The sequence below is a fragment of the Callithrix jacchus genome, chromosome 4 (assembly GCF_049354715.1).
Source record: "Callithrix jacchus isolate 240 chromosome 4, calJac240_pri, whole genome shotgun sequence".
NCBI classification, from domain to species: Eukaryota; Metazoa; Chordata; class Mammalia; order Primates; family Cebidae; genus Callithrix; species Callithrix jacchus.
Window position 1 is genome coordinate 34,500,881 of NC_133505.1, and position 23,351 is coordinate 34,524,231.

At 46.3% G+C, this 23,351-nt stretch overlaps 1 non-coding gene and 3 pseudogenes across 1 annotated transcript in view; 1 reads left to right on the top strand and 3 right to left on the bottom strand.

Moving 5' to 3' along the window:
* Positions 1-23,351, bottom strand: part of LOC103792335 (large ribosomal subunit protein uL4) — a 521,713-nt gene that overhangs the window by 217,195 nt on the left and 281,167 nt on the right. The window lies entirely within an intron of this gene.
* LOC144582392 (SH3 domain-containing kinase-binding protein 1 pseudogene) lies at positions 504-2,065 on the bottom strand (annotated as a pseudogene).
* LOC100409620 (saoe class I histocompatibility antigen, C alpha chain-like) lies at positions 6,904-10,186 on the top strand (annotated as a pseudogene).
* Positions 13,493-16,498, bottom strand: LOC144582393 (uncharacterized; annotated as a pseudogene).

Consider the following 23,351-nt stretch of genomic DNA (forward strand, 5'->3'; position numbering starts at 1 on the left):
ATGGCTCCCACTGCAGCCTTGAGTGCCCCTGTCCCAACTGGCTCCCCCTGCTGGTGTCTGGTGGTTTTTTTTTCTCTCATCCTTCTATTGAAGGCAGAAAACAAGGGTGTCAAGCCCCCATTCTTTCCCTACTCTGACAGCAGTATTGAATGTTGTGTATTGTGGTTTTTTATTTTGTTTGTTCATTTTGTTCTGAAATTAAAGTATGCAAAATAAAAAATAAATAAATCTTTATTAAAAATTTTTTAAATCTGAAATTACATTTTATTGATGGAAAATATCATCAAAATAGTACCACTATGGACTAAACTGCCTGAGTTTTCATTTTACATTGAGATCTTAGAGTAGAAAAGCCTTTAGCACAATTTTGCTCTGTGTAAGTCACAATGAGTGCAGCCCCAGGACTAAACCTGGGGGAAGATTCTCCTGTTGGATGGAATCTGTGTTGTTCTATCGAGACTTTTGTGCTAATCTTTCAAAAAGGGAAATGTTGAGACAAACCTTTAATCTTTTGGCACAAGATTATTTTGCCTGGGGCAGAGAATCTGAGTCTCAGACTCAGGATGAAAATGTGACATTTCATTGATCAAGTATTCATTTTCATTGTAGGCTTTCTTTATGTCATTTACTTCCAACTGCAACTGAGGCCGGATTTTCTTCTCTTCATCCAACTCAGACAATAACTGTTTAATCTCCCATTTCTGCTGGTCCTTCATGTTCTCCCCTCACGGACCTGTGTCCTTAGCTCTTCTATGGCTGCCAGGCTGCTGGCTGCAGGCTCCATCTTTGATTTTCCTTCCGTGCTGAACAGAGATGGGGAGTTGGCTCTGTGTCCAGCTGTTTCCAAACAGGATGACAATGGGGAGGAGGCAGTCGAGGACAGATGGGCTGGCCCACCACCAGCTGCTGCCCTGGTTTAAGCAGCAGGGATGCTTTGTTTTCAGACACTTGGGATATGGTAACAGACTTGGAAGTTTTCTTTGGCGTGTCCACTCCTCTGTGTGCAAGTGGAATGTGTTCCTCCTTATCCTCTTCAGGACTTGAGGAGTCGAAGATATCAGGGCTTGAAAGAAATGAAGATGTCAGGGACTGGGATGGTGGCCGCCTCCCCATAGCTTTTGGTCTGCTTGTGGTTGGATGACTGAGTTTCTCAGTATGACACCCTGGAGTTAAAATTTTCTAGGTCAATGTCATTGCTGTGGTCCAAGAGATCTTCGTCCAAGATGCCAGAAAGCCAACTGCCCACCAAGTCAATCTTTGGACCATCACCCCTGGTGTGTGTCAGTGGACCCACTGGTAGCTCTGGCCTTCTTGGGAGCAGGGCCCAGTCTCCTGAGGGAACTGGTCTTAGGTGGCCGAGGCTTTTTGGTGGTATGGCAGGAACAAAGGGCTTCTGGAATCCAGTTTTGGCTCTGTCTCTGTTCTTTCTTTTTCTTCTGTTCTGTTGGGAAGCATTTATGGTCTTTCAGGAGGTATCTTTTTAAGTTCATGTTTTCTCTCAGTGGGACCTGTCCCTTGTTTGATGACAGGAGCTGATGGAGGCAGTGATTTCTTGGGTCTATTCCCTTACTTTTCAGAGTCCAGTGGAAATAACTTTACAAAGTTATTGTGGAACACACCTCATCTGCCATTGAGCTCTCCTTCCCACCAGCCTACCTTATGCAGTCCGTATTGATGAGAGTGACTATATCTCCTCCTTCTTTGATTGTCATTTCATCATTATTCTGTGCCTCATAGGGAAATATTACTTTGCAGTAATCCTTGCTCTTTGTCCTGCTGTCCATTTCTGTTTTTGAGGAGGCTGGAGTTGCCAGAGTTGCAGGTAACTTCTTCCCAATAGTCTTTTCCACCGACCGCAAGTCATTTTCTACTTCAATTGATATTGGTCTTAGTTTGATTGGCTTGTCTTTGAAAATGTCTCCAAAGCCCACTCCTTTAATTTTTTGGGCTGGATTGCTGCAGTCACCACTGTCCCGTAGGCACCTTCAGACTTGGTGCTGCTTGAGTCACCCCCATCACTCTCAGAGCCTGTGGTTTCCCTTAAACTTGACTTGGACAGACTCATCCTGGGAAATGCCAAATTTATCTGACTACCCTGACAACTCCTTGATGAGGTTAGAAGGAAACATTCCAGTCTTCCCGTTGAGAACATGGGAGTCAGAACAAGGTTGCAGAAAAATAGGAATGCTTTTATGTTCTTGGTGGAAACATAAATTTGTTCCATGATTGTGGAAGACAGTGTGGCAATTCCTCAAATTTTAGAACCAGAAATACCATTTGATCCAGCCATCCTTTTACAGGGTATATACCCAATGGGATATAAATCATTCTATTATAAAGATACATGCATGTGTATGTTCATTACAGCACTATTGACAATAGCAACGACATGGAATCAACCCAAAAGCCCATCAATGATGAACTGGGTAAAGAAAAGATGGTACATATACACCATAGAATAATATGCAGCCATGAAAAGAAATAAAATCAAGTCCTTTGCTTGATTTCATTTCTTTTTATGGCTGCATGAAAAGATATGGATGAAGCTGGAAGCCATTATCCTTAGCAAATTAACACAGGACAGAAAACCAAACCCCATATGTTCTCACATAATATTGGGAGCTGAGCAATGAGAACACATGGACAAGGGGAAAGGAACAATACACACTGGGCCCTGTTGAGGGTGGGAAGTGGTGAAGGGAGCATTAGGAAAAATAGCTAATGCCTGCTGGGGTTAACACCTAGATGATGGGTTGATAGGGTCAGCAAACCACCATGGCACACGTTTACTTATGTAACAAACCTGCACATCCAGCACCTGTACCCTGGAACTTAAAATTAATTAAATTAAAAGACAAGCTTAAAACATTAATGAAAAACAATTAGATTTTAAAAAGCCTTTGAATTACAAAATCTTGAAAGAATAATTTTAATTTTGCTTTTAACATATATGCAAATCCTGTAATACTGCTCCCTTCCAGAGGTGCAGCTTAATTCTCTCTCTTGAGTGTGGCTTGGATTTAATGATGCATTTCTGATATGGCCTGGCTCTGTGTTCCCACACAAATCTCATCTTGAACTGTCTTATGACTTGTAATCTGACATACTGGGGTGGGACCACATTGGAGGTGATTGTATCATGGGGACAGTTCCCCTATGCTGTTCTAATGATAGTGAATTCTCATGAGATCTGGTGGTTTTACAAGGGACTTTTCCCTGCTTTACTCTGCATTTCTCTCTCCTGCCACCATCTGAAGAAGGACATGTTTGCTTCCACTTCTGCCATGAGTGTAACTGTCCTGGGGCAGCCTCCTCAGCCATTTAGAACTGTGAGTCAATTAAACCTCCTTTTCTTATAGACTACCCAGTCTCAGGTATTTCCTTACAGAAGTGTGAAAATGAGCTAATGCAACTTCTAACTGATAAAGTAATTATGACATAACAGCTTTTCACTCTGGGTGTGGAAGATAAAGATCACTGTGGCTTCTACTTTCTCTCTCTCTTTCTCTCTCCCTGGGATCATGAGCTCTGGGGAAAACCAGCTGCTGTCCCATAACCTGCCCTGCAGGAAGGTCTATGTGGCTAAGAACTGAGGACTTCTGGAACCAGACAACAAGAAACTAGGCCTTTTCCAACAGCCATGTTTCATGTGAATCCTCAGCCCCAGGGAAACACTCAGATGATGCAGCCTTTGTACCAGACTACAACCTTGTGAGACACCCTGAGCCGGAAGCACTCAGGGAAACCTCTCCTGGATTCCTGACCATTGGAAACTGCGAGAGATGATGAATATTTGTTGTTTTGAGCTGCTATGTGTTACATAATTTGTTATGCAATAGTAGATAACTGATAGATTTTCACAAGAGAGGATAGATTATCCCACATTAATTTGCATGTGCTCTAAATTTGTCATCATCAATCATCATTTTTGAGACAGGGTCTCACTCTGTCACCCATGATGGAATGTAGTGGCATGATCACCATTCACCACAGTGCTGACCTCCTGGGCTCAAGGGGTCCTCTGACCTCAGCCTCCTGAGTAGCTGGGACAACAGGCATGAATCACCATGCCTGGCTAATTTTCTAATTTTCTGGCAGAGATGGGGGTTTTCCCATGTTTCCCGGGCTGATCTAGAACTTCTGGAGTCAATGGATCCACCTTCCTCTGCCTTCCACAGTGCTAGGATTGCAGGCATGAGCCACCACACCTGGCCTAAATTAATTGTAAGATAGTAAATATGTAACTTGGATGTAAAAGGTAAGAATTTCCATGGCTGAAGAGAATGTATTTTATTACCATTCACTGTGATCACTTTACTTGAACTTCAATTTCCAACTGTGTCTCAATTAAACACAAAAGGAAGGTCCAATCCTTGCTAGGCTGATTCTGTGATATCCCCAACAACCACTTCCTGGTCATTCACCTTCCCCCAGTTATTCAACCAACTCTAATGCAGGCCCTGCTGTGAGGGGATTCAGCAGATATAATTAAGGGCCTCAATTAGTTGACTTTAGGCTGGGTTTATCCTGCTTGCACTGTCCTAATCAGCTGAGCCCTTGAAAGGCTGGGTTCTTCCTGAGCATAGAGATTCACGGTGTGAGAGGGATTCAGCATGAGGGGTTTCCTCCACTGTGGGCTTTGAAAATGAAGGGGCTGGGTAGGCAAGAATGCTGGTGGGCACCAGGAATTGACCACATCCATCCCTGTTCTCTACCTTCACAGCCAGCAAGGAACAGGAACCTCAGTCTTACAACTGTCAAAAACTGCATTCTGACTCCTCTGTATAAACCTGAAGGAGGATTCAAAATGAAAACACAGCTTTGGGAAGCACAGAACAGAGATTCCATCCATATCAGGCCAGGATTTCTGATTGAGGAACTATAAACAGATAAATGGGTGTTGTTAGGCCAGGCGTGGTAGCACACACCTGTAGTCATAACATTTGAGGAGCTGACACAGGAGGATCACTGGTAGCCAGGAGTTTGAGACCGCCAGGATAATATAGTGAGACCGTTATCTCTACAGTTTTTTTTTCTTTAATTGGTTGAGCATGGTGGTACTTGCTGTCCTAGCTGCTCTGAAGACTGAGGCAGGAGGATCCCTTGAGTTTGAGGCTGCAGTGAGCCGTGATCATGTGACTGCACTTCACCCTGGATGACAGAGGGAGACTTTGTCTCTAAAAATAAATGAATGAATACAATAAATGGGTGTTGTTTAAAGCCAATATTTTCAGTAATTACACAGTCTTATAAAATTCATACACAGGCTCAACAGGCTTATGGAGTGAATTGATACGCACACTAGTTACATAAAGTAAAATCTGTCTTAACTTTTTCAGTGTTTCACATTTTGTAATTTTCTATGATACAACTTAATACACTCATATTTCATTCATTCAGCCAATAAAAATTAACTTAGTGCCCACAATGAACCAGGTCTGTCTTCATATGCTCAAATGCCTGACATTCTGGAAGCTTCGTAAGACCAAGGTGGAGCCACTGGAGTGTTTTAAGTGGAGAAATGACATACTTTGATTCACAATAGCAAGACCATTGTGGAGAGAACAGTCATGTAGCAGATAAGGAGACAGTGCTAGAGCCACAATTCAGGAGTGACAGAGTGGTGGGGACAAAGGGGAGAGGAGGGCCTGAGGGATGAGAGGGATGGAGGGAAGGGCTGGAGAAGCAAGAGGTGAAGAAAAGGAGCAGAGGGAAGGAAATCGAAAGCAACAGAATTCTTAGGTTTAAACACATTGTTTTATGGATTTTTAACACATCCATCCACAGAGCCTGCAAGCGTGTTCTTTGCAGTTGACCTTTAATACCTTTTGTAGGTCTCCCAAAAACTAATCGTTTTTTATGTTAATCAGCTTTAAATAAATACTAAGTGTTTCTATAAAATATGCACACACCACTTAGATGTGGCAACTTTCTAAAAACAGGCAGAGCATGAGCACTGGTGAGGGGCCTTGTGACCGCCTTGAACGCTTGCAACGGTGAGGTAAACGAAGTCTGTACTGGCTCCTGGTTGCAAAATACAGTAACACAGTGAGCTACTTTGAACTGAAGAGATGTCCTGGACCCACACAGTAACTCAGGGCTATGGAATGAAGGTAAATTTAAAATACAACAAGCTGGAGTCACAGATACATTGTCTGGGAAAGTGAAACAGGAGCTTTTGCGAGTCCTGTTGTAATGCTTTTAGACACATTTGCATATGAAGGGGCCAAAGTCACTTTTTTTACCGATTAGATTCCTGATCATTCAGGGGTTACAGAGATTCTGCTGCTCACTGTAGTTAACAAACAAAAAGCACACTAGTCTCTATGCTATCTCATGGGTTCAGGCACAACTTTACCGGATTTAAAAAAACAAAACAAAACACCCTGTTTCTACACCTCCATTCCCAGAGGGAGCTCACTCTCTGGCACCAAGCTCCATGGGGTGAGTTTTCTTCTAGAAGAGTCCAGGGGGACAAATAAGGAATGGGAGGCAGGAAGTCCAGTTCAGGGACCAAGATGCAGGGATAAAAGTGGAAAGAAAGGGACGGGGCCCGTGCTGAGTGTTTCTCTCTGGTTTCTCAGCAGCTCCTGGGCCAAGACTCAAAGAGACATTGAGACAGAGTGCTTGGCACAGGAGGAGCTGGGTCAGGGCGAAGTCCCAGAGCCCCAGACGTGGCTCTCAGGGTCTCAGGCCCCAAAGGAGGTGTATGGATTGGGGAGGAGCCGCGTTGGGAATTCCTCATCTCCGCAGTTTCTCTTCCTCTCCTCGTGTCGGGACCTTCTTCCTGGATACTTACGACATCAACCCAGTTCCCACTCCCATTGGGTGTTGGGTTCCTAGAGAAGCCAATCAGCTCACCGCGGTCCCGGTTCTAAAGTCCCGAGTCTCCCAAGGCGCCGCGAACCACCCATGGCGCCCCGAACCCTCCTCCTGATGCTCCCGGGGGCCCTGCCCCTGACTGAGACCTGAGACCTGACTGAGACCTGAGCAGGTGACTGGGGGTCGCAAGGGAAATGGCTTCTGCGGGAGGAGCGAGGAGCCCGCCCCGCGGGAGCGCAGGATTCGGGGAGCCGCACCGGGAGGAGGGTCGGCGGGTCTCAGCCCCTCCTCGCCCCCAGGCTCCCAGTCCATGAGGTATTTGAGCACCCCTGCTTCATCTCCGTGGGCTACATGGATGATACGCAGATCGCGCGGTTCCACAGAGACGCCTCGAGTCCGAGGATGGAGCCGCTGGCGCCGTGGATGGAGAAGGAGGGGCCGGAGTATAGGGACCTGGGGGCACGGATTTTCAAGGACGCCGCACAGAGTTTCCGAGTGAACCTGCGGAACCTGCGCGGCTACTACAACCAGAGCGAGGCCGGTGACTGACGCCTTTCCGGGGCGCAGGTCACGACCCCTGCCCGTTCCCGACGGCCGGCCTGGGTCACCCCGAGTCTGGGGGACACCCCCAGACCCTCGACCTGGAAGAGCCCCAAGCCCCTTTACCCGGTTTCGTTTTCAGTTTAGGCCAAAATACCCGCGGATTGGACGGTGGCGGGGCTCGGTGGGTGGGGCCAGGGTCCCACACCCTCTGGGAGATGTAATGCTAGAACCTGGGGCCGGAAGGGCCCCTTCTCCACGGATATCACCAGTTCCCCTATGACTGCAAGGATTACCTCGCCCGGAACGAGGACCTGCGCTCCTGGACCACCGCGGACCTGGCGGCTCAGATCACCAAGTGCAAGTGGGAGGCAGACAATGTGGCAGAGAAGATGAGCGCCTACCTGGAGGGCAGGTGCCTGGAGTGGATCTGCAGACACCTGGAGAACTGGAAGGAGACACTGGAGCGTGCGGGTACTAGGGGCAACAGGGCGCCTCCCTGATCTCCTGTAGAACTCCCAGGCTGGCCTCGCACAAGTAGGGGAGGAAAATGGGACCAACACTCGAATATCGCCCTCCCTCTGGGCCTCAGAAATTCTCCTGGCTTTCCAGATCCTATGCCAGAGAATGACTCTGAGGGACCGCCCTGCTCTCTGATACAATTAAGGAATGAAGTCTCTGAGGGAGTGGAGGGGAAGTCAATCCCTGGAATACTGATCAGGGTTTCCCTTTGACCCCACAGCAGCCTTGGGCACTAAGCCATTTCCTCTTGGGCCTGGTTCTCTGCTTCACGCTCTATGTGTGTGGAGGTCTGACTCCAGCTCCTCTGAGTCCCCTGGCCTCTACTCAGGACAGAACCAGCAGTCCCTCCTGCTCCGCTCGGAGACTAGAACTTTCCAAGGAATAGATTATCCCAGGTGCCTGTGTCCAGGCTGGTGTCTGGGTTCTGTGCACCCTTCCCCACACCAGGTGTCTTCTTCATTCTCAGGATGGTCACATGAGTGCTGCTGGAGTGTCCCATGAGGAATGCAAAGTGCCTGAGTTTTCTGACTCTTCCCTTCAGATGCCCCCAAGACACATGTGACCCACCACCCCATCTCGGACCATGAGACCACCCTGAGGTACTGGGCCCAGGGCTTCTACCCTGCGGATTTGGCAGTGGGATGGGGAGGACCAAACCCAGGACATGGAGCTTGTGCAGACCAGGCCCACAGGGGACAGAACCTTCCAGAAGTGGGTGGCTGTGGTGGTGCCTTCTGGAGAAATGCACCTGCCATGTGCAGACTGAGGGGCTACCCGAGCTCCTCTCCCTGAGCTAGAGTAAGGAGGGAGATGAGGGTGTCATGTCTCTTAGGGAAAGCAGGAGCCTCTGGAGCCTTTCAGCAGGGTCAGGGCTGGGGCCTGGGGGGGTCAAGAACCCTCACTTTCCCCTCTTTTCCCAGAGCCATTTTCCCAGCCCACCATCCCAATTGTGGGCATCGTTGCTGGCCTGGCTGTCCTTGGAGCTGTAGTCACTGGAGCTGTGGTCGCTGCTCTGATGTGGAGGAAGAAGAGCTCAGGTGAGGAAGGGGTTAGGAGTGGGTCTGAGATTTCTTGTCCCACTGAGGGTTCCAAGCCCCAGGTAGAAGTGTGTGCTGCCTGGTTACTGGGAAGCATCATCCACACTCATGAGTCGACCTAGCCTGAGTCCTGTGTGCCAGCACTTACACTTTGGTAAACCACCTGTAACAATGAAAGACAGATGTATCACCTTGATGGTGGTGGTGATGGGGACCTCATGCCAGCAGTCACCAGTCACAGGGGACTGTCCCTGCTGAGGACAGTCCTTAAAAGGGCAGTTGGTCCATTACCCACAGCTGCTTTCCTTGTTTTTCCTGATCCTGCTCTGGGTCTGCAGTCACACATTTCTGGAAACTTCTCTGGGGTCCAAGACTAGGGGGTTCTTCTAGGACCTCATGGCCTTGCCACCATTCTGGCCTCTCACAGAATATTTTCTTTCCACAGATAGAAAAGGAGGGAGCTACTCTCAGGCTGCAAGTAAGTGTGAAGGAGGCTGATACCTGAGATCACTGGGATATTGTGGTCAGGAGCCCATCGGTGGGGCTCACCCAGCCCACAGTTCCTCCTATAGCTGCATCTCCTGTGAGTTCTGACCAGGTCCTGTTTTTGTCCTATCCCAGGCAATGACAGTGCCCAGGGCTCTGATGTGTGTCTCACGTCACCTTGTAAAAGTGAGACCTTGAGGACCCTGATGTGTGTGGGTGTTGGGGAGAACAGTGTACACAGCTGTGCTATGGGGTTTGTTTGAGTGGGATGTATTGAGCATGTGATGGGCTCTTTAAAGTGTCACCCCTCACTGTGACTGACATGAATTTGTTCATGAATATTTTTTCTAGTGTGAGACAGCTGCCTTGTGTGGGACTGAGAGGCAAGTTTTGTTCACACCTTCCCTTTGTGACTTCAAGAACCCTGACTTCTCTTTCTGAAAAGGCATCTGAATGTGTCTGTGTTCATATAGACATAAAGTAAGGAGGTAGGGAAACCAGCCCAGCCCCGTGTCCACCATGACCCCTTCCCCATGCTGTCCTGCATTCCTTCCCTGATCACCTTTCCTGTTCCAGAGACCTGGGGCTGTCATATTTCCATCTCTATCTCAACTTTACGGTACAATGAGTTGTGACTTCTTACTTTCCTATTAACGTTAGGATCTGAGTACAGTTTACTTTTTCAGATTATTTCCATGAGAGGTTGATGGGTTAATTAAATAAGAAGATTCCTGAAATTTGAGAGACAAAATAAATGGAAGACCCAAAAACCTTCCACAGTACACATGTTTCTTGTGCTGACTTGTTGCACAGGATGGAGTAGACAGGGCTGTGCCCAGTGGGTGTGAAGGCCACTGTGGGCTATATGTGGTCACTGCTTGGCTGGGTCATCTTTGCTGCTCCATTGTCCTTGGTCCTTCAATAGAACCTTGTCTTACCACGACCTGTGATCACAGGGACTTGGATATCACTTAGTGTGGTTCCTACACATAGAAGCCCTTGTGGTATCAAAAGACAAATTTTCAGATTCCTGTACCTCACCCTCCTTCCATGTCTCTGTTTTGGATTGTATTTTCCAAATTTCCCCAATCTTCTTAAAGAAAGCAGATTCGGAAACTTGCAGTGAAGAGGGGTCCCATGAATTTTCATCATAGGTAACTTTCTGTTGGAACTCCTTCTGCTCTCTCTCCTACTCTTCTTCCCGCCTGAGTTGTAGTAATCCTAGTGCTGCCTCCAATTGAAACTCATGGATTTACAAAGCAGAGTCTGACTTAGATTCATATGTGGTTAAAAAATTTGACCCATAATCCTAGGGTTATCTTTCCTGAAGAGAAAAATATGGTTGTGTGCTGTAGCGTGTAGAAGGGATTTGTGAGAGGAGGGAGGGACGGAGGGAGGACACACACACAGCCCTGGTGAGAAAAGCTCTGGTGGCACTGATATCAGTGTGAGATGATGTTGCTGTGCAACTGCCACAAAACAGCATTTGGCCTCAGGCTACATTAATAAAGATATTGCCTTTAGAATACGGAGGTACCCTACAGTGATCAATCATTCAACTGACATTTGTTGTCTGCTAGGTATATGACTGTTTTCACATGTAGAAAACATCATTAAAGTTAAAACAGAAAAAAATTCACATTTCCAGTGTATATGTTTTAGATGCAAGCTCGTCCAACTTGTGGCTCACAGGCTGCATGTGATCCAGGACAGCTTTGAATCTGAAGACAAAATGTTGTCTTCACCCAGCTGTTGTGCTGGGTGGTCAGCATGGGCCTTGTTGAAAATGTGACCTTTGGAGAGAACGATCCAAGATGGCTGATTGCTAACATCTTGGGATTGCAGCTCCCAGTGAAAGCACAGAGAACGAGAGGACGCCACACTTTCAGGTAAATTTTGGTCGCTCACGGAGCAGAAGATACCCAGTGGAGGAGCCACACAGGTCACCAGTGAGACTCTTGTGGCCGGCGCAGCGGTTTTGCCGGCACCTCGGTGTGGCAGCTCTTGGTGCAGAGTAAACAGGACTGGTTCCCCTTCTGACCCAGGTTTGGAGCTCTGGGAAGGCAGAGTCACCTATTACGGACTCAAGAAGGAAGCCAGACTGGAGATTCCTGGGCAGTAAAGCACCATCAGTCTTAACGCTGCTGTTTTGGCTGGCGCAGTGGGTTGCTCATATTTCAGCCCTGGGAATTAACAACTTGGACGCCCACTCAGAGACCTAATTTGAAAGTTGGTAATTACAAAGATGACAGGTGGATAAATTTACAATGATGGGAAGAAACCAGTGTAAAAAGGCTGAGAATACTCCAAATCAGAATGCCTCTCCCTCTACAGAGGATCACAGTTCCTCATCAACAAGGGAACAAGGTTTGATGAAGAATGAGCACATCCCATTAACAGAATCAGGCTTCAGGGATAATAAGAAACTTCTGTGAGTTAAAAGAACATGTTGTAGCCCAATGTAAAGAAACTAAGAACTTTGAAAAAAGGTTTGATGAAATCCTAATGAGAATAGACAACTTAGAGAGGAATATAACTGAATTAATGGAACTGAAGAATACAATACAGGAACTTCGAGAAGTATGCACAGGTTTAAACACTCGAATCATTCAAGCTGAAGAAAAGATATCACAGGTCGAAGTCCAACTAAATGAAACAAAACAAGAGACAAGATTAGAGAAAAAAGATAAAAAGAAATGAGCAAAGTCTCCAAGAAATGTGGAACTGTGTGAAAAGACCAAATTTATGTTTGATAGGTGTACCTGAATTTGACGAAGAGAATGAATCCAAGCTGGAAAATATTCTTCAGGATATTATTCAGGAAAATTTTCCTAAGGTAGCAAAGCAGGACAATATTCAACCCCAGGTAATACAGAGAACACCACAAAGATATTCCTCAAGAAGAGCAACCCCAAGGCACATAATCATTAGCTTCACCAGGGTTAAAACGAAGGAGAAAATACTAAGGGCAGCCAGAGAGAAAGGTCAGGTTACCTACAAAGGGAAACCTATCAGACTTATAGCAGATCTCTCAGCAGAAACTCTACAAGCCAGAAGAGAGTGGGGGCCAATATTCAACATCCTTAAAGAACAGAAGTTTCAGCCCAGAATTTCATATTCAGCCAAACTAAGCTTCACAACTGAAGGAAAAATAAAATCTTTTATGAACAAGCAAGTACTCAGAGATTTTATTACCACCAGGCCTGCTTTACAAGAGCTTCTGAAAGAAGCATTACACATAGAAAGAAACAACCAGTATTAGCTTTTCTAAGAACATACCAAAAAGTAAAAAGCATCAACATAAAGAAGAATTTACATCAACGAATGGATAAAACAGCCAGTTAACATCAAATGGCAGTAATCCTAAATTTAAATCGACTAAATCCCCCAATCAAAAGATACAGCCAAAACCCAACGGTATGCTACATCCAGACCCATTTCACACCCAAAAATAAATAAATAAATAAAAAGCAGGAGTTGCAGTTTGCGTATCAGATAAAATAGATTTTAAAGCAACAAAGATATAGTGGTAAAAGGATCAGAGCAACAACAAGAGCTAACGATCCTAACACCCAGATACATAGAGACTTAGACTCAATGAGACAGAAAATTAATAAGGATATCAAGGACTCGAACTCAGATCCAGAACAAGTAAACTTAATAAATATTTATAGAGCTCTCCACTTTAAATACACAAAATATACATTCTTGTCAATACTACATCACACCTACTCATAGGTTTAAATGAAATATTGATTGACCATTATTAATACCCTTTTATTTATAATAAACCAATATTTTCATTCTCTCTCCCTTTTTTTCTTCCTCTTTCTTCCTCTCCTTCACTCCTTTTCTTACCTTCTCTCAAAAAAAAAGAAAAAAAGAAATCAACTTATAGACCTCTAGATCCAGGTAGGCAATATCTCTCTCATTGCCCGATTTCCTTCCTTCCCTTCTCTCCCTCCCTCCCTCCCTTCCTTTCTTTCTCCCTCCCTTTCTCCTTTCCTCCCTTCCTGCCTTCCTCCCTTCCTCCCTAAAAATAAAAAAATTTTTAAAAATGTGACCTTTGAGTGGAGATTTGAGGGATGTTAGGAGCTGTCCACAAGGATGACTGGGAAAGCTCTTTTCAGGCAGGAACCTTCAGTGCAGATGCACCAGGGCAGGAAAGTGTCTGTGTTCCTGGAAGGAGGAAGAGGCCAGAAGGGCTGGACAGAGAGAAACTGAAATGAGGTCAGAGGTGTAGCCAGAGCAGGTAGGCCTGGAGGGTGTGGGAAGGGTTTTGATCTTTGCTTTGAATCACATGGGGAGTTAGACGATAGTTTTGAAAAGTGGGACATGGTGGGACTTATGCTTTGAAAGCTTCTTTCTGGCTGCTGTGCTGAGAACAAAATTGGGAGCTGGGGGACAAGTGAGGCAGTAGGGAAATGGTGGCAAAGGAGTGCAGTATTCCAGGATGGAGATGCTGGTTACCTTGACTGGGGTGTGAGCAGGGGAAATGGTGGGAAGTGATGGGATTCTGGGAGAATTTGAAGATGGACTTCACAGCACTTGCTAATGGATTGCATCTGTGGTGTGAGAAAGAAGAATCAAGGACACCCACAGTGTTGGACTGAGTGAGTAGAAGGGAGGAACTGCTGTCCGTAGAGATGGGGAGACTCTGGCAGGAGCATACGGAGGAGAGGGTATCAGGCATTCAGTGGAGGAGACATCTACGAGGAGTGCAGGTGAGGGGCCCGGATGCCTCTGCAGCTACAGCTTCACCATCCAGTTAACTCTCCTGCTTCTACCCTGCTGTGTCTCAGAGCCAGAGCACTGATTCTTCCCTGGGCTGTCTGCACAGGTAGGTGGAAGTCAGGGAAGTTATGGTCTGCTGTTGGTTGTAATAAGTCACGAATTATTGTGCTGTCTCAGATAATTAAGGTAATAATAAAAGAATTTGTAACTAGAACACTTATTCAGAAGATTACAATGCAGTTTTTTATTCATCTAAAGATGACAATAGAAGAAAAATTGTTGAACAAAAAAGATAATATTAGAAGGCAGCAAATGACAATGTACAGACTTAAACCCAATGAGGTCAACAGTGACATTAAACATAATGGACTCACACACTCCAATGACAAGACAAATAGTGCAGAAGGGGAAAAATAAGTCAATATATAAATAACTGTAGGCTGTTTACAAAAGCCACAATTTCAGTAGAAGATACAAAAAAGTTGAAAGGAAAAGGGCAGAAGAGAAATACCAGACAAACATTCATGAAAACTGCACGGAGATGCCTTTTAGAAAAATTAAAGGACGTGAATCTCCTGAGACATAGAGTACATGTAGACAGCTCACAATGTCTTTTGACTTTTTTTAAGAAACAGGGTCTATTGCCCAGACTGAAATACCTCAATGTAACCTCAAAATTCTGGGCTGAAGCAATTCTCCTGCCTCAGCCTTACAAATAGCTAGGACTACAGGCATGTGCCAATACACCTGGCTATAACGTCTCATTTTCTCATTTGATCTGGTGTGATCAAGGAAGCAATGTCATGCCATGTGCTTTACTTGAAGTAAGGGCACAACAATTATCAGGGGAATGAAGAAATAAAACCACTTAGTAATTCAAGCCATATCCACATGTACATTTTATATATGAGGAGCAACATTTCAAACAAATAATGTATAATAAATTGATTTTCATCATCTAGAGCAGAATTGAGAACACGTTTCCTGGGCTAAAGAAACCAGAGCTCTACTAGGGGTCATAGCACATATCATGCAAGTCAGATACGCTAGTTACTAGAACTGGAATTGATACATTTTAAGATATACTAAACAAAGAGTGTGGAAGCATTAACTGAATGCAGAGATAAAGGAAGAAAATGCATTTGTTTAACAGATGGATAGAATATTTAAAGAAACAACTTTTTAAAAAGTGGCCTTATGTGGACCAAAGCAGAGATGAGCTCAAGTGTCAGGTGGGACAATGCCTGAGGAAGGGCAGCTCGGGACAATGCCTGAGGAAGGGAAGCTCCTAGATACAAGGGAGACCTTTAAATCCTGGGACATTTTCAGTTGTCATATTGGGATTGGTGGGAGAGGGTGAGTGGGGTGCTGCTGGCAAACCTCCCAAAATGCACGGGACAACCCACTCCACAAGGGACTCTCTTTCCCAAATGATTAACAGTGCTACTGTTGAGAAACCCACGCCAGAAGTAAGTGCTGTAATGTCCTCACCATCTTACAGATTTAAAAACTGAGGCACCAGGAGGAAAAGTATCAGTAGGACCAGAGCTGCAAGTTGAATCCAGGCGGCCTGGCTGCAAAGTCTTGGCTTCCTGGTCAAGTCAAGGACCCAGTACCACAGACAATCCTGGCTGCGTGGTGCCCTCATCGTCTTTGGGTGCCCCCTGAGGTTGACTGTAGGCCTGTGGAAAATTAGCCTTGCGGGAAAGGCAAAAACAGCTTTGGGTAGGGAGATAGATATACCTTCAGGCCTTCCACATTTCAAGCTATGACTTACGCTCAGAAAAAATAATGTCTGCCCTAATTATCTCTCCAATCCTGCTTTCCCTGTCTTGGCCAGTGTCCTCCCTCAACTCCACCAACATCAGCACCTGCCAGATGCCCACCACCCAGCATGTGAGGAATGAAAAGGCCCCAGGACTAAAGGACAAGTGTGACATGGTAAAAGCCCCATAAAATTGCATAATTCAACCATACCTCGGCTTTCTATTGAAACTGCTCTCTGTAACCCAAACGTGACAGGCAAGCAGTCTAAACCCATGCCATCTAGTGACTTGTAATAAGTAATTAAGGACTGTGACTTGTAATAAGTAATTAAGGACTGTAATTTCCTTCCTACCCACAATGTGTGTAAACAAATGCTAATCTTGACTTTTGTGAACCACTTAAGTAACAACCAGAATGTCAAAAGTCCCCTGGCCCTTGGAGTGTCCGGAGCCCCTCACCCTCATCTTCGCCCAGGAATCCAATGGAATGTCTGGAACCCCCTCTTCCTCATCTCTGCCCAGAAGGTGATTTACAAAATCCACTAGCCCTTGGAATGTCTTAAGCCCCTCACCCCCACTTCCACCCCTCATCCTCACTCCCAAGGTGATTTTTATGGGTATAAAGGGTCTTGACACCCTCTTTTCAAGGCCATGGGTGTGAGAGACACGAGTCCTCCATGGCCACCGGCAATAAAGACCCTGCAATTTGGCATACTTTTGTCTTGGTTTTGACTTTCTATGCTTGGGCCAGTACAACATTTTGGAAGCTCCAGCAAGATTTATCTTCATCCATCACCAGACAAAAGCCATCTCAAAGTCTCACCCGGGCAGCCACTCCCACCTCAGGGACCTCTAGGGGAGGCACCCCCTGAGATGTTCCAGGGCCCCAGAGTTCCAGCCCCACGGAGGATGAGCTACTACCCGGCCAACATTCACCCGAAATTCCTCAGGGTTCTGGGAACTTCCAGAGGTAAGTCAGGTCTGGGGACCAGTCCATTGAGGGGAGGGGTGCCTGAGTCAGAGACCGGATGCGGTCATTGCAACTCTGATCAGCCAAGCCTACCGTGAGATGTCACTGGAGGCTCAGGTTGCCTCACTGGAGGCTCAGGTTACCTCACTGGAGGCTCGGGTAATTTCGTTTTTGGTTGTTTTCCATAACCTTGGTGTGAGTGACAAAGTGAGTGTGTATATATGTAGTCCCATGGCTGGAAGGTTACAGGGCTTGTATGGTCCTTCACCCATGGTTCCACGAGGAGGTCATAAGGCATAACACTGATTCATTTCAGGACTGAAAATTCTGAGGTGACCAGACCTGGGGTTTATATGGGTATACCTTAGCCAAGATGCTCTGAAACATTCCTCTGGGGACATGGCCGGGCAGGCATCAGACTGGTCTCCATCCTTTGTTTGTCAGTCCTATATGTGGTTCTGTCTTTATTGTAGATTCACCAGTTTTGTTAGACTCCTGCTGGCTGATATACAGTGGTTTAGACCTGTTACTCTTGAGTTGGATAATATTCTCCATTGGCTAAGAGACCATTGACTTCAAGGAACTCTAATTGAGTTAATACCCCTGGAAATAATTCTGTTCTTTCCTTTTCTTCTTCTTACTCTATCATTGAGGCTTCATTCTTCCTTTTTTTCATGTCTGAGAGAAAATTCTGCCCCCGACGACTTGGGTGTAGGTTTTTTTCTCTGTTTTAGAGACTCAAACTTTAAATAAGAACCTACCACCCCTCTTTGCCCATTTAGGGTAAAAAAGGAGTAGTTGTCTTTTCTGTCAATAGAAACAGAAACAGGGAGGGAAAGAGGGCAGAGTAAAGGAAAGTAGGGGAGGAAAAGAAAGAGAGGAGACAGAAGAGAAAGGAGAAAAAGAGAGCGAGTAGACAGAGAACAGAGAGAAAGAGAGAAAGACAGAAGAGAGGAGAGAGGACAAGAAAGTAAGAGGGAAAAAAAGAGAGAAGATAGAAAAGAGAGGAGACAGAAGAGAGAGAGAGTAGACAGGAGACAGAGACAGGGAGGGAGAGAAGAGAGAAAAAAATAGAAGAGAGGAGAGAGGAGACAGAGACAAAGAGAAAAGAAAAAAGAGAAAGTAAGAAGAGAGAGAGATAGGGAGAGAGGAATTTAATGCTTTTTAGGGTCCCTGTGTCAAGGTGACCAAAAGCTGCAGAGGCAGGGAACTCATACCTGGCCCAGCAGCTGCAAGCTCAGTTTTTAAAATGACATAACAAGAGTTTTTTTTTTTTTCTTTCTCTGCCAGCCTCCAGCCCTGCCCATTTTTCAGGCAGGTCACATTGCCTCAGGGTGCAGTATTTGCATCCAAAATCTGGCTTTAAGAAAAGCTTTCTAACTCTTTGTAATGGAAGTGACTTCTTAGCACAGTAGTTAAGGTGTAGGGCCTGCAACTGTAAGATTGTTGGTTTAAATCCTCAGTGAAGCCAGTCTTAAATTAGTGAAATCTCTTGGGGGAAATCTGGCATTCAAACAAACAAAATTAGCCAGGCTGTATGGAAAATGGTCGCAGGAACTCCTGGACATCCTGACCAGTTTCCATACATTAACCAATGGTTGGATTTAGTCCAACCCCACCAACCCCCAACCTTGCCATGGCTGAAACGTTGCATGAAACCGGCTAGACTTCAGGTCATGTTAGCCAGCCCAAAGAAAGCCCCTTCTGGGCCAGCCATTCTTTCCACCACAGCAGAGGATCAGAAATTACCTCCACCCTACTCAAGGTTCTCTGAACCAGGGCCTCAGCACCCCCCTCAACAGTACTAGTTGCCAAACCTTGTCCCCCCTGCACACCTGCAGTGGAGCCCCACACCCACCAGCAGTCTTTCCTCTCCAAGAGGCGCCCCCAACAGGAGAAGACAATCAGGCTCGCCCATTCTTTGTTCACATCTTTTTCTTGTCAAGTGTTATATAACTGGTAGGTGATAGAAATTAAAGAGAGGGCCAAAACACCAAGTGCTGCACAAGCTTTATTAAGAGCAAGGGAAAAGCTGCCAGGCTGTACCCAAAATTGGTGTGCAGCACCCGTGGCGTGGCAACGGGGATTTTTATGGCCTGCGAGCTGGCAGATGCTTCCAGTGTGAGGGGCTGTGCAGGAGGGGAGGGGCTGGGGAACTGCTGAGTTTAACAGTTCCTGGGAGGGGTTCATGCTGGGGAGCTGCTAAGATGGTGAGAGGGGGAGGGTTAGGAACCTGCTGAGATGAAAAGTTCCCGGGGAGGGTGTCGTGCTGGGAGACTGGGGAACTTAAGACGGTGGCAGGGTTTTACAATGGAGTAAGTTCTGTCAGAAAGCTCAACATCCCCCATTCCCTGAGAAGCCCCAGGCTTTGACAGGGCTCTTAGAATCTGTACTCCAGACCCATCACCCCACTTGGGATGACTGCCAACAATTATTACTGATTCTGTTCACCACAGAGGAAAGCGGCAAAAATAGACAAGAAGCCCTGAAAGCCACCATAGGTCCAGGGTGAGGAACAGTTAAAAAAAAAAAAAAAAAGGGTGGAGGAGGACCAAATTAAAAAGGTTTTTTTCTCTACCTGACCCCAATGGGACCCCAACACCTTGGGGGGTCACCAGGCTCTGAACACTTTTTACTGGTATCTTTTATAAGGGGTTAGGGGAGCAGCCCACAAGCCCACTAACCTCTCCATGGCAGGGACTGTAACTCAGGGTCCGCAGGAGTCGCTGGCTGCCTTCCTTGACCGTCTACAAGATGCTAATCGCACCTACACTTCTGTTAACACTGAGGCTACAGAAAATCATGGACCATTAATCTGGCTTTTGTTTCTCAGTCAGCCCCAGATATTAAAAGAAAGTTACAGAAGTTAGAGGGATTTCAGGAAATAAATTTAACCCAATTGCTGGAAATTGTCCAGAAAGTTTTTAATAACAAGGATACTCCTGGAGCCATACAAAACAAAAAAGTTACTAAGGCAGTAATAGCAGCCCTTCAGAAGACATGAGTCATGCCATGAGGGCAGGGGGCCTTGTAAAAGGGCCCCTGGGGTCCCTGGCCCCATTAGGAACAAACCAATGTGCATACTGTAAAGAAGAGAAAATTAGAAAGAATGAGTGCCCCAAGAGAAAAACAGGAGTAATCGCTCAGGAAAATCCACTGAGGGCTATCCTCAATTTAGATGGTCAGGATTCACGGGGCTGGGGCTCTTATCTACTAAGCCCCCAAGAGCTCAGGGTCGCTTTAAGAGTTGAGGACAAACCCATCAGCTTCTTAGTTGACACCAGGTGGCCCACTTGGTTCTTAGCCTCTGGGATCACTATCCAGTAAAAAACAATTATCCAAGGGGCCACAGGAAAAAAAAAATCAACAAGCCCTTGGACCACCAACTGACTTGATCTGGGGAATGGCACTGTCACTCACTCCTTCTTAGCCATTCTAGAGTATCTGTACCCACTCCTGGGACGGGACTTACTTCACAAACTTCAAGCAAATATTTCTTTCTGTGAAGGTCAGGCTTGCCGCTCAATTCCTCCTCCCTTGGCATCAGGGCCACCTTGGCAAATCCTCATCACCTGTGCTCTGTCAGAGGAGTATCTCTTGCGGAAACTTTATCCTCAGAGACAGATCAACTACCAACATCAAACCTCCTCCATGAATTCCAAGAGAAATGGAAAGTTCCAAGAGAATGGAAAGTTCTACCCGGAGTGTGGGCTGAGACAAATTCCCCAGGCTTGGCAAGTCACCATACCCCAGTCATGGTCCAGCTATTGGCAACAGCAACTCCAGTCCAGGTATGACAATATCCCATAAGCCAAGAAGCCAGACAGGAAATTATATAAACCAGACTCCTAAAAGGAGAGGTCCTTACTACCTGTAAGTCCCCCTGGAATACCCCATTACTTCCCATCTTAAAACCAGGCACAAAGGACTATTGGCCTGTACAGAACTTAAGGGAGTTAAACAAATGAGTAAAAACTGTCCACCCTACAGTTCCAAATCTGTACACCCTCCTAAGTCTCTTGGGTGCAGAACGCTGCCATTTCACTGTCTTGGATCTCAAGGATACAGTCTTTTGCATCCCACTGGCCCCTGTTAGCCAGCCCATATCTGCTTTTGAATGGACTGACCCTGATACTGGGGTCTTGGGGCAACTCACTTGGACAAGACTGCCTCAGGGGTTTAAAAACTCCCCCACTCTATTTGATGAAACACTTAGCCAAGATCTTGCCATCTTCCGAGCTGAGTTCCCCAAGTGCACCCTACTCCAATAGGTGGATGACTTACTCTTGTCTACAAGAACCCAGGAGGCCTGTAAAGAGATCACCCAGTCATTATTAAAGACCCTACAGACTTTGGATTACCAGGTCTCAGCTAAAAAGGCCCAACTCTGCCAACCCAAATTTACTTGCCTGGGCTATATCATAGAGAAGGGCAACCAGGCACTGGCACCTAGCCTAGTCCAAGCAGTGCTGCAAATACCCAACCCCACCATGAAATGCCAAGTTTGAGAATTCCTTGGGGCAGTAGGGTACTGCAGGCTATGGGTTTTGGGATTCACCAAGATAGCCAAGCCCCTGTATGCCTGCACTGGAGGAAATCAGCCCTTGAGTTGGACAGAGATAGAGCAATGGACTTTTAACAAGATCAAGACTGCCCTGACTATGGCCCCAGCCTTGGCCTTGCCAGACATCTGTAAACCCTTCCGGTTGTTTGTGCATGAAAAACAGGGAGTTGCTAAGGGGGTGCTCACCCAGACATTGGGACCATGGTCCCAACCAGTCACCTTCCCTTCAAAAAGCCTTGATCCCATAGCCTCTGGGTGGCCAGCTTGTCTGAGGTCAGTGGCAGCTACAGCCCTGTTAGTCAAGGAAGCAGACAAACTAACCTTGGGGCAGGAGTTAAATTTAGTAACACCCCACGTGGTGGAGTCACTACTCCTTGGAGCTCTGGGAAAATGGATGTCAAATGCCTGCATTGTTCAATATCAGGCTTTACTTTTGGACCAGCCCTGCATAAAGTTTTTAAAGGCTACGGTCTTAAACCCTGCCATGCTGCTACCAGACAGCGAGCTGGAGGAGCCCATACATGACTGCCAACAGACAATGGACGTCCTCCACGTGGCTCTACCGGACCTCACCGACGTCCTCCTGCAGAACCCAGAAAAGGTACTGTATACGGATGGAAGCAGTTTCATGGTCAATGGAGTCAGGTATGCCGGGGCAGCTGTAGTCACCCTAGAGTGGGTTATCTGGGCCCAGGCTCTCCCACATGGAACCTCGGCCCAAAAGGCAGAACTCAGAACCTCTGACAAAAGCCTTAGACTGGGTAGAGGGAAAAACTGTTAATATCTACATAGATAGCCAATATGCCTTTGCTATGGCTCATGTACATAAACCCATTTATAAAGAAAGAGGACTACTTGCATCAGAGAAAAGAAAAAAAAACATCAAAAATAAAGAAGAAATCCTAGCCCTAGGGAAATTCACCGGAGGTGAGGGGAAATAGGGCAGCTGACTTACAAGTCAGACAGGCAGCCTTGGGACCAGTAAAACCTCTGACTCTTCTTGTAACTCTGCCATCCCCAACCCTGCCCCCTGCCCCTATGTACTAATAAAGAAAACTTTGCTAAAGAACAAGGAGACACACAAGATTCCACAGGATGGTGGATTCTACCAGACACAAGGATTGTGGTCCCAAAGCTCTAGGACCGGCCCTAGTTAAGGAGACACACCAGGCCACTCACTTAGGACAGACCAAACTAACTGAGCCGCTAAAAGCCAAATACTACATTCCCCACTTACCTGAACTTATAAAGAAAATTACTACCTGGTGTGATGTACGTGCCCGAGAAAATCCGGGAGGGAGCAGGTCTAGCCAGGTAGGAGTGAGACTCAGAGGGACTAGCCCTGGGGAGCACTGGGAAGTAGATTTCACTGAAATAAACCCCCAGCAAATTGCTATGAATGCCTCTTGGTGTTAATAGATACATTCTCTGGATGGGTTGAAGGCTTCCCCACTAGGTCCGAGACTGCTTTGGTGGTCACAATAAAACTATTAGAGGACCTTGTTCCTCGGTTTAGCCTCCCTCTAACACTGGGGTTGGCCTGCCTTTACTGCGCAAATTTCTCAGGGCCTAGCCAAGGCCCTGGGTGTATCCTGGAAATTGCACTGTACCTGTCATCCTCAGAGTTCAGGCAAGTCAAACGAATGAACCTAACCTTAAAAGAAACCCTGACAAAGTTTGTCCTAGAGACCAGTGAAAACTGGGTCATCCTGCTTCCTTTTGTCCTCCTCTGCATCTGATGCACACCCTATCAAAAAGGTTTCCCCCCTTTTTGAAATAATGTTTAGTAGGACCCCTTCCTTACTCCCCAGATCCATGAATACTGTGCATGCTTAAGTCCATAGCTATATACTTTTTAAGTCCTTACAGGTGCTCCAGTCTGTTCAATCCCAGACACACCAGCTCATTAA